Genomic DNA, 12,361 nt, shown 5'->3' on the forward strand with positions numbered 1-12,361 from the left:
ACCATCCTGTCTTTGGCGTCCCATTTTCCTCTTTCCCGCTATTTGTAAGTCCTATATATTCGTTCCCTCGTAGTCCCTCTCTCGTCTCGTTACATGTCCGAACAATTTTAATCCTCTTCTCTATCTAGTCTAGTTTTAGTGTATTGACCCTGTTTTGGAGGCACCTACAACAGATTCCTTTTTCTATTCACATCTGAAATAGGCCCGACAAACTAAGTATTCTACCTGTTCTTCTGAATCATTTATTATGTTGATGGTTCCGGCTATACATGCTCAACCTAGCAGGGGTTATAAGCTGAAACACCATGAAATACAGTGCGATGTCGCAATATTTTTAGAAAAAAACGGACAAACAAACAAAACAATCTTGCCAAAGGAACACATACATTTTAGTTAGAATCCAGTGTAAATAATCAATTTGCAATTTAAAATAAAAACAATAAACTAGATATAAATATTTAATACTCACCGCATGACAAATTCGTGCATGAATCGGCCGGTATGCATGGCTGAAAATAAGATTATAATTGAATGCTCTCGGTATATGCTCTCATCTCAACTTGAACTTTTTACATTCAAAAAAACATTCTTTGCAGTCTGGATTTCTCGTCATTACCAGATTCTTTACCAAATCATATAGCTACAAACCTGAGTTGTTGCGATCGCTGAGATTAAAACCTCTGTAAGCTACAATTTCTAAGTTTAACCGGAGAGCTAAACGACTTCATATTTTTTAAAATTTTGTCGAATATGATAAGCAATATTGAAATAATGTTTGGTTAAACACCGCTCATATATCCCAATAAATGTGTCTGAAAAGGAAACACACCATTCTAATTAGTAATTGATGGATATACAGGACATTTTCTTCGAACAAAAATGTACTCTTAGCTCAAAACTCTTATATGTGGCTTATACAGTGATTTTGCAGAGATAAATAGAAAAGTTTGTTGATATTAGGAATAATCAGGATATTATATTGTATTTTTTTTAAACAATCTATCCTACAGTTTTTTAAGAACTTTGCTTTCAACCGAAAGTAAAGTCCACCGAAAGTAAGGTCAGTATAAGCCAAGATAACTTATTTTTGAGTGACTTATACTTTGACGAAGCTTTTGGTGTTCTCAGTTTTGGAACAGTTAAAATACTCTATAATACACTATGTAATACTCCTAACAGGCATAACTGTGTTTTAGAACCTCTGTGAATGTTGTGATTTTTAAATAATTTACACCGTGTTTTACCAATGGAATTCTATATGTAATTGTTTCTGGAATACAGTATTTTTGAAATTGTAGATTTTCATCAAATATTGTAAGATTTATTAATACATTTAAAAAAGATTTTACACATTTTTAATTTGAGGACATTTCATGTGTTTACATTTTATGTGTTCAATTGGAATTATCGTCTATGAAAATCCATAAAAATGTTCATTTAACCAAGAGGTGGTAGGAGAAAACAAAGGATGTTTGAAACCATCAAAAACAATAGGCGACAGAAAACAACAGTCCACACACAGACTATCGTACACATGTAACAATTAATACATATAACGCCACTACGTACCCTGTATAACACACGTAGTAAGAATCACTCAAAGAGTCCCCAAATATTTACGAACATGATTGGTCAAGATAGTCAAAGCAGAGGAGGAAAAAGACAATGAAGCCATTTAATGGCATCAAATCCGGTATATATTTTATTTCGTTTCGTTGTATATTTGAATTTTAATCGAACTACGTAATTTGTCAACGGCGATATTGTGTTATTACATAAATATTAAGGTCAATGCAAGATAAGCACACAAACGTACACAAAAACAAAAATAAAACAACAAAAACAACAAAACAACTCCAACAAAAAAAAAACTCCAACAATTTAATAAACAAAAGCAAAAGCAAACAATACAGAAAGTGTTTTTCAGTGATTCACACAATTTGTACATGAGTACAGTCAGTAATTTGTGCCTAAATACGTGCCCCACTTTAAATTTAAAAATTGAAGTTGTATATATATATATATATATATATATATATATATATATATATATATATATAACAAAATAAAACAAAAACTGCCACGACCGGAAACAAAACCAAGAATAACTCACAAAATATACCTTAGACTGCCTCTCCACCATGACCACAAAAAAAATCGAAAAAGTCAATCGAGATCAAAGAGAGAGGAACATGGAAAGGGAAAATAAAAATGATGGGGAATAAGACATAGCAAACGTTATCTCACTGCCCTAGATAAAAAGCCAGAAGACCTCATCAAGAAGGTGTTATTTAAAGTATAAGCTACTTACGTCATTGACACTGCAACTTCTTGCATCAGTGAATGCAAATAACATAGCGACGACCTGTTTCGTGAACGAAAAGGAAAAAAGTTTTCATATATCAAAACACACGCAAACACACACACAAACACACACACACATACAAAGACACAGACACAGTTATAAATTTATAATATACATATATATATATATATATATATATATATATATATATATATATATATATATATATATATATATATATATATAGAAATATAATAATAATAATAATAATAAGAAGAAGAAGAAGAAGAAGAAGAAGAAGAAGAAGAAGAAGAAGAAGAAGAAGAAGAAGAAGAAGAAGAAAAATAAGAATAATAAGTATAATAATAATAATAATAATAATAATAATAATAATAATAATAATAATAATAATAATAAATAATAATAATAATAATAATAATAATAATAATAATAATATAATAATAATAATAATAATAATAATAAAATAATATAATAATAATAATAATAATAATAATAATAATAATATAATAATAATAAAATAATAATAATAATAATAATAATAATAATAATAATAATAATAATAATAATAATATAATAATAATAATAATAATAATAATAATAATAATAATAATAATAATAATAATAATAATAATAATAATAATAATAATAATAATAATAATAATAATAATAATAATAATAATAATAATAATAATAATTAATAATAATAATAATAATAATAATAATAATAATAATAATAATAATAATAATATAATAATAATAATATATAATATAATAATGAATAATAATATAATAATTTATTATAATATTATTATAAGGCGTCGCAGTCTAAGGCGCTTGCCGTGAGCTGTTTTTGTTCAAGTGGATCTAACGATTTCTATAGAGATGGTTCTCCCTTTCTCTCTGTCCTGCCAGTAGTTTTAGTTGAGAGAGGTCTTTCTTGGTATGGAGGTGTCTTGGAAGAGATGGTTCTTGATTATGCTGGGTGCTGGCCGTTTGGTCGTGTTGTGATGAGTCTAGGTGTTGTTTGTAGTACTGTTGAAGATCTTAGTTTAGTGATTAATAATAATAATAATAATAATAATAATAATAATAATAATAATAATAATAATAATAATAATAATAATAATAATAATAATAATGGGGCTTAAGGTGGAGATTAAATTAAATTGTGTTATCCACATTACATAATAAATGATAATATATAGCGGTAAGTAGTGGGTCTTATAGCTGTCTCAGAATAAAACCTTCGCAATAAAATCATAAAGACTGAGTAAGAAAAAAAACAAGTTCCAGTCCCATTAGTATATATATATATATATATATATATATATATATATATATATATATATATATATATATATATATATATATTAAACGGACTCATCGAGGTGGCTGAGGAAAACAAGGCATCGAACTAATAACCGTCAGTCTCGTCAATCGGTCTTTTAATGCGTAGAGGAATGTCAAAGCAATAATGGCTTTATTAATGTTCACCCCAACGTGAGGACCAACACACCGGTTCAAGTACAAATTACATCAACTCCAACTAGCGTCCATCGGTGATTTCATGAAAATTTTATGATAATCCAATATGACCCGACCAATACATATAATATTATTAAGCGTCTTGAGATTTCGACAAAAGGCGCTACAGAAAAATGCGTATTATTATTAAAAGTAGCTAGATAAATTAGATTTCGTGTCGCAACAAAACAACTGGTATAGAAAATGTGCAAAATAAATCAATCAAAATCAAGCGAAAATCGGACAAAAATCATTGTAGCTTGAAAACCCATAAAACCTTATTGAAATTAACTTAAACCAGTAGCCGCCTCATAGCATTCGTATTAAATGCTCAATCATTGAGAAAGAAGAGTTCATTGCTAAATAATGAATTACAGAGACGGAGTCTGATATTGCATTTTTTAAATTGTGGGTGCGCCCCAAATAAGATGACGTCATCATAGTAGATATAGGACGACCAAGTCATCACTCTGTATCAATGTCAAGAAGTGGGAAAAATGGTGGGGATATTTGCGTTGGAGTTAAAGCAAAAATAATACACAATTAAAGAAATTAAATCGTACAAGACATTTGAATTTTTTGAATGCACAATTCACCTAAAATAACACCACATCAAATTTATTTGTTTATATACACCTCCACCAAATTTTTAAAATTGATTTAAAATTTTGGAATTCATACCCGAGTTCGAGGATCTACTAGAACAGAAAGAAACTAAAATGACAAAACCGATCATTATCGAAGATTTTAATATGCATTTTGACAATTCATAGGACTCGAAGTTGAAAGAACTAAAAGTCCACAATGAATATTCACAATCTCGTTCAACACATTAATTTTCCCACTCAAATGAAAGGTCACACATTAGATTGAAGTATCACTGACAAAAACTACTTTTCTCTACTTCATAAACGTAACAGACAAATGTATCTCCGACCATTCTCCCATCATGTTCAAGGTAGATGCAGAAAAATCGAACCCAGAGAGGAAAAAAAACCGTATAAAGAGAAAGGAATATTCAGCAGAGAGCTATTAAACAAAATTTCTAAATTAATGGTCAACAAAGACATAAATCGGTTCTTCCAACACTGAATTAAGAAACCTTCATAACAATAATTTTGTCCCCACTAAGACTCACATCGTCAAATAGAAAATCTGTGCCATGGATAAACAGCGATATTAAAAAAGCAAAAGCTTAGTTCCGTCGTGCTGTAAGAAAATGGCGAACATCACTCCTAACAGTTGACAATGAAATGTATCATAATGAGAACCAAAAAAAAGTAAAACATAAGATCAAAGAATCAAAGATCTCTCATTACCCCATTTTGTTCAAGGACTGTCGCACTTTAAATCTGATATTCTCCATCACCAACTCATTGACTGGAAAGTGTACTATAAATGGGAGCGATCTATATTCATGTTTTTGTCCAACTAAGTCACCAATCATATTAATGAAATTTGTGCTGGTGATACTGCCAAAATTTCCATCTTAGCGCTGTTAGATCTAAGCGAAGCCTTTTGCACCATAGATCACTCCATATTAATTATACGTTTGTAAAAGACATTTGGAGCATCAGGTAACTCCTTACGTGTAGACTAGAAACAACTTGCCTAGACAACCAATGGTCCTCGCCCGAAGGGAAATTCCACACATAAATCCATAAAATAAGAACATGGGAGATCATATTCATTTTGCTAAAAGCAATTTTCAGTACATAAGGAAAATTTTGAAAGGTAACAAATATGATTTAATTTCTGGGGTGGTGAGGTGGGGGGGGGGGGGTTGGCTTTAATTAAATGTTCTATTTTTGAGTGAGAATCTAACGGACTTAACCAATATATCAGAATCTATGCCATATTTATATCAGTTGTTTCCCCTAGACCATAACACTTCTCTCTTCTCTCTCTCCCTCTCGATATCTCTCTTTCTCTCTCTCTCTCTCTCTTTCTCTCTCTCTATCTCTCTCTCTTTCTCTCTCTATATAATATATATATAATATATATAATATATAATATATATATATATATAATATATATATATATATTATATCTTTCTCTCTCTCTCTCTCTCTCTATATATATATATATATATATATATATATATATATATATATATATATATATATATATATCATCTCTCTCTCTCTCTCTCTCTCTCTCTCTCTCTCTCTCTCTCTCTCTCTCTCTCTCTCTCTTCTTTGTCAGGTTTTGTTTGTTTTATGTTCTATTCCTGATAACTATTGTTAAAATAGTTAATTACATTATTCATTCACCCTTTTCTGTTTCTAACCGATATCATTTGACGATAGGGAAGTTGGGTATTGTATGAAATATTAGTTAAACTTGGTCATTCTATTTACTAAAAACTTACTTTCATTGATCGGTGTTACTCGGTATTATGGGATAAAAGCATTAAATTATAGTTGGTATTATTTAGGCGTACAAGATTATTTGGGCGTACGATAATAGTTGGGCATATTGTATTTGTTATTTGGGCGTACGGTTTATTTGGGCGTACGACTTTGATTATTTGGGCGTAAAAACTGACCTTTGGTTAAAGGAATTGTGGGAAAGTTTACAATAGGATATAACGCAGAGTGTTTCTGATTCTACTCGACATTCGATTCTATTCTACTTCACTATGAGCTGCACTTTCCTAGTATGCTGCAAGTTCTAACATCCGACTCAGAATCTTTATTTTACGAACTTAGAAATATTCCACGTATATTGAAAATGGTCACTTCCGCAAAATGACTTTACATTTGGATTGGTTTTACGGATTTGGAATTTATGAAACTGATTGAATTATGACCGTGTTATTTGATTTGAATTTCGGATGTATCACAACAAATTAAAGTGTAAGAAATAAAACTTGGAATCTGGACTTTTATTTGACAGTCTTGATGTTGTGCATTCAATTATCATCCTCGGTCCTTGAACCCTTTCGTCATTATTAACAACTTCAAAACAATACAAAGGAATAACAATATCATCTATCAAAAAGCCACTAGACGATCATAAGCCATTACATATGTGTGTCTTTTAATGGGAGTTAAAATGTCATTACTGAAGAATAGCAAGTTATTGAAAATGCATTATCGTGTCATGTGAGCTGATAATATTTGTGTCAGAATAGGTTAACTTGTTAAAATCGATCAGCGAATTATAAGTAACCCATATGGTAAAATGCTGAAAATGCATAATGGGTAAATAAGCGCAATGATGTAAGACGCGGTAATAAATGTGCACATGGTTTAAATTATGAGACGTTGGAATGGGGCGTTCGGGAATATTTTATTTTGCGTTTGATTAAAGCGCATCGTTTAACATTATGAAATGATGCAGAAGCCGGTGATTTTTTCATAAATACGTGGCGCGTGGTTAAAGCGCACAATTCTATCAATACTCTATATCATTATAAGGTGCGAGATTACGTCGCAATGAGTTTTAGGAACATTATTATAAGCCCAGAGCAAAGGCGCGGGATATTTGATTTTTATTGAGCAGAGTGTAAATTGTTTCTGAAAATATTGTCATCATCATATGTTTCTCCTATCAACTTACTGTTGTAATTTTAGAACGATAATAATTGTTTTATTATGATCTTTTTAAAACATATTCTTCAACACTACCATATGTCCATGATATATTTTTTGTATCAGATATTATAATTTGGAATTATTGTAATAATATTGATTAAAGGAAATCATACAATAAAGGATATACACGATATTGGTTTTGATATGACAGTAAATGATACATACATGGAAGCTGAGGCTATCGCCAATGTCGTAACGAGTTGAAATTCAGATTGAATAAGACAACGTAAGGATATCACATATGGGATTTGAACCATTCTTTCGCAAGCAAGAATATTTATATGTGATGGAATGTGACGAAAATTAAACATTTTTATTGCTATTAATATAGAATTTAAGATTAATAAATTGATATCATAATGTCGATGTTGTTATACTCGAAAAAGTATGATCAATGAATATAAAAAAATGTATTTAATCATCTTTAGTGTTGAGTAATTTCAATGCTTTTAATCAACTTATGAAATTTGAACTTTAAACATTAAAAAATATTAAACTGGTATAAGTATTTTAGTTGGTATTTATTATTTAGGCGTACAGTATTATATGGGCGTACGATATTATTTGGGCATACCGTATTTGTTAATTGGGCGTACGATTTATTTGGGCGTACGAATTTGCTTATTTGGGCGTATAAACTGACCATTCAATAAAGGAATTGTGGGACAGTTTACAATAGGATATAACACAGAGTGGTTCTGATTCTACTCGACAATCGATTATATTCTACTTCACTATGAGCTGCACTTTCCTAGTATGCTGCAAGTTCTAACATCCTACTCAGAATCTTTATTTTGCGGACTTAGAAATAGTCTACGTATATTGAAAATGGTCACTTCGGCAAAATGACTTTACATATGGATTGATTTTACGGATTTGGAATTTATGAAACTGATTGAATTATGACCATGTCATTTGATTTTGATTTCGGATATTAACAACATATAAAGCAGTAAAAAATGAAACTGTGCATTCAATTATCATCATTGGCCTTTGAACATTTTAGTCATTATTAACATATTCAACACCATCCAAAGGAATATCAATATCATCTATCAAAAAGCCACTAGACGACCATAAGCCATTACATATGTGTGCGACTACGCCACAATATTATCATATGTAGCACTTCTTAATAAAAAATAGATAATATTATACAGTTGTAACATTCTAAGGGAAGGGGAAAAGGGGCGCCTACGGGAATGGATGACAAATTGTCGACTAAGTCAATGCTTCTGAAACAGTTATCTAACAAATTAGGCCTCGCAAGCCTTTTGAATTACGACGCATGTAATACATACATAGTAGGCCACCGTTTGAATTAATAGTTGTCTAAGTAATTATTTTTTAAATGTTACATTCATATGTTAACATCAATTTCTTCATTTTTCTATGTGCATTATAAAAGTATTCGTAACATCGAAAATGTATGAACGTAAAACCGAGTGAACTCTTTTTAAAAATGTTTTTGAATAATTACAGATCAAATATTCATAGTTTGTTTAAAATCGGCCGAGCGAAATACATTTTCATTCAAATTGGAAGACTAACAGGCGAACTCATTATGAATATACACATAAACTTTCACAACATTATTAATATCATTAAATGAAAGATTGAGAAACATCAAATAAAATAAAGAAATTCTTACCAGAATTAGTCCGTTGACAATGTTCATTTTGATGAATAGAAATAGCTTGATTTAATTCAAAACAACAATGGCCGTCCGTTGAGCACAAATGAATACAAAGCTGGGATGGCCGTTGTTATAGAAGTAAGTGTGACACATTCACTCCCACGTATTTCTACAAAAAAGGCCAAAGTTTAACAAACATAGGATACAGTCGTACTTCCATAACCCGGGTTTATATAATCTTCTTCCTAATCATTTAAGTTGCTGTTGGCTGGGCACCCCTTGTAATGTATTTTATTTCAGAAAATATTATGCTTTATAACTGTTCGTGTTGAATGTTTTTTTTCAATATGGCGATTCTCCTCTACCTTGGAGACGGCCGTTTGCGATGTTTCTAAACGACTCGTTCTTACTCAGATGGATTGGGAGAGCTCTACTTGATTGCCTGGCCGCTTGATTCATCGGGCTTAATATCTCCGTATGAAATACAATTAACATCACTTAGCTCTTTATTAATGTTTTTGCCTAGACCTGTTTAAAGATGGTCTCACTAAATACTATCAATAAGTCTATAAACGACCGAGTCCCACAAAATGGTTGTGTGAGTTGGTACGTTATAATGGGTGGCGGGAGTTACTTTGTTTGTTTTGGTTTTGATGGGACGCTCAGAAAACTTGAGTTCGATAGCAGTGAAAACGATATAATACAAATGTAATGTTGCTGATTGAAGCTCAAAGATCAATAGTGAAATGAAATGAAATTAACAGAGACACGTTTGTTTACAAAGGAAAAACTCGAAACATTTACAACATCTGATTTCATTATAAAGATTGAAGCTTCCATTCAATTTGACTTTTGTTATTTAACTTTATTCCTGAACTGACGGGTTCATTTGTATTCCAAGGCCTGTTTTTTGTTGGCTACAGAATATTTATTTTTCAACGGATTTGCCCCAAATTTGGGAAATTCCTCAAAACACTATAAGTAATGCTGAAAAATTGTTTGAAATAAATGATTGGTTTTTGAGATACACATGCGTCACGTTTTTCATGTCCTTTTCCTGCACATGGACATCACGCTACACAAAAGTAAAATACGAATGTTTCCTGTATACCCTATTTTGTTTATGATTGCTCCGGCAGTCCGTTATAGCAAATGTTTGTCAGAAGAGTTAGTAGTTTTATGTTTAGCACTTGAATTTAAGGATTGTAAATAATTTAATGAATGCTAACCAAAGTGATAAATATGACAGATCCAGATAACGACTTCCATTTTTTTAATATAAAAAATGAGCTAATATATAGCGCAATATCCACAAACGTGCTCAAAGCACTTTACAAAGGGTCCCTGGCCAACAGCAATACTTAACATGTGGGACGAGACTGAACACCTGTTAGGTGATATTACATTTTAATCGGACATAGACAACGCTATTTTGCATCTGAGTACGGTGAGAGAATGTGAGTAAAGAGCCTTCTACAATGAATCAACTATGCGCCGAGGGATCCTCGAACCCGAGACCTTCCGATCCGAAATCGAGTGTCATACCACTAGACCACATATCAGCAATATATCTATTTATGATAAATCACAGTGCTATTCATAGTTCAAGGGTTAAAAATATTTTCTTTTGTTAAAATAAACAAAAACAAAGAGAGGCTTCTCTTTATGCGATAGTGACACATGTGACAGCGTTAGTTAGACAATTTACTGTCTTGACACGGCAGGTTACACTTTACCTGAATTTAACAAAGATTTGAACTTCGAAATAAAAATGGCGCTTACTTGATTTTACTTCTGATCAGAGTTTGATGAACAAAGAGAGAGAGAGAGAGAGAGAGAGAGAGAGAGAGAGAGAGAGAGAGAGAGAGAGAGAATATATAGATTATTATTATTATTATTATTATTAGTAGTAGTAGTAGTAGTAGTAGTAGTAGTAGTAGTAGTAGTAGTAGTAGTAGTAGTAATAGTAGTAGTAATAGTAGTAGTAGTTTAAGTAGTTAGTAGTAGTAGTAGTAGTAGTAGTAGTAGTAGTAGTAGTAGTGTAGTAGTAGTAGTAGTCGTAGTAGTAGTAGTAGTAGTAGTAGTATTAGTAGTGTAGTAGTAGTATACTAGCTAGTAGTAGTAGTAGTAGTAGTATTAGTAGTAGTAGTAGTAGTAGTAGTAGTATATAGTAGTAGTAGTAGTAGTAGTAGTAGTAGTAGTAGTAGTAGTAGTAGTAGTAGTAGTAGTAGTAGTAGTAGTAGTAGTAGTAGTAGTAGTAGTAGTAGTAGATACAGGTGCTGATGTTTCAGTTTTTCCCGCCTCAAACACAATTGACTGAACCAAAATATAACCCACCCATTATGCGCTGTAAATGGATCATCCATTAAAATTTAGGGAATACACATAATCTTTAAATAAGCCAAAATAGAATCTGTCAGTCTTGAGTTTTCTCTAGCTGATGCCACGGGCCCCATCTTAAGTACTGACTTTTTCATTGCTCACCCCTTATGGTTGATCTCAAGAGGAAACGTCTCCTCTCACTTGACAATACGTCAAACAGTCTCAATTCTTCACACGGGCATATCGCAGGACTTTCTCAGCTACAACACATCACATACTCTGAGCCACTTCGAGAATTTCCCGATTTACTCACTCCACACTTAGACTCGGGTATCAACAACCATGGCATAAAACACCATATTATAGTTACTAACGGCCTACCTGCCCATTCACGCAAGCGAGGATTAAACCAAGGAAAACTAGCATCTGTCTATCTGTCTCTATCCCACTTTGATTACAACATTTTGATACTGTGAGCAATGACACATCTATCTAAGGTAACTTTTTGTTATTTTACAGGGCCTATTTGTCTGGCAACAGTGATGATATTATTGGTATTGATGATACCGAAGATCACACGAGCGATTTCACGATTCTTGTGTCTTGGAATCCTCAAACAGAGGATATGGACAAGTGATGGTGTGGGGTGGTGTGGAATAAACAGCGAAGTGGCCACTAAATTCGTTCATTAGACCCGCAAAATGAACAAAAACTGTTCCACGCCATAAGAACAGCTTGGGATAACATTCATCAACACCAATTGGCCAGATTGACCAATGCCATGCATAGGTGATGAAATGCTGTGATTGTAGCGAACAGGGAATATACTCGTTACTGATTGAATTAGATTCATCTTTACTTCAAATGAAATGAACGCAAGTAATTTAATTAAAATATCATTGTTTGTCAAAATTATAGTGTATGTTTTGACTTGTTGCTTCCCATTTTGAAGAT

The 12,361-nt window shown here is 31.7% G+C and overlaps 1 long non-coding RNA gene across 1 annotated transcript in view; it reads right to left on the reverse strand.

Moving 5' to 3' along the window:
* Positions 1-445: 445 nt before the first annotated feature.
* LOC144961129 (uncharacterized) overlaps positions 446-12,361 on the reverse strand; it is a 14,132-nt gene continuing 2,216 nt past the window's right edge. The window contains exons 3-5 of the long non-coding RNA XR_013643059.1: positions 9,101-9,254; positions 2,312-2,365; positions 446-509 (exon numbers count right to left, since the gene is read on the reverse strand). This is a non-coding gene — a long non-coding RNA (uncharacterized LOC144961129). The remainder of the gene's footprint in view (positions 510-2,311; positions 2,366-9,100; positions 9,255-12,361) is intronic.

This window comes from Berghia stephanieae, unplaced genomic scaffold (genome assembly GCF_034508935.2).
Source record: "Berghia stephanieae isolate SIO BIC M18660-M18661 unplaced genomic scaffold, UCSD_Bste_1.3 scaffold15, whole genome shotgun sequence".
NCBI classification, from domain to species: domain Eukaryota; kingdom Metazoa; phylum Mollusca; class Gastropoda; order Nudibranchia; family Aeolidiidae; genus Berghia; species Berghia stephanieae.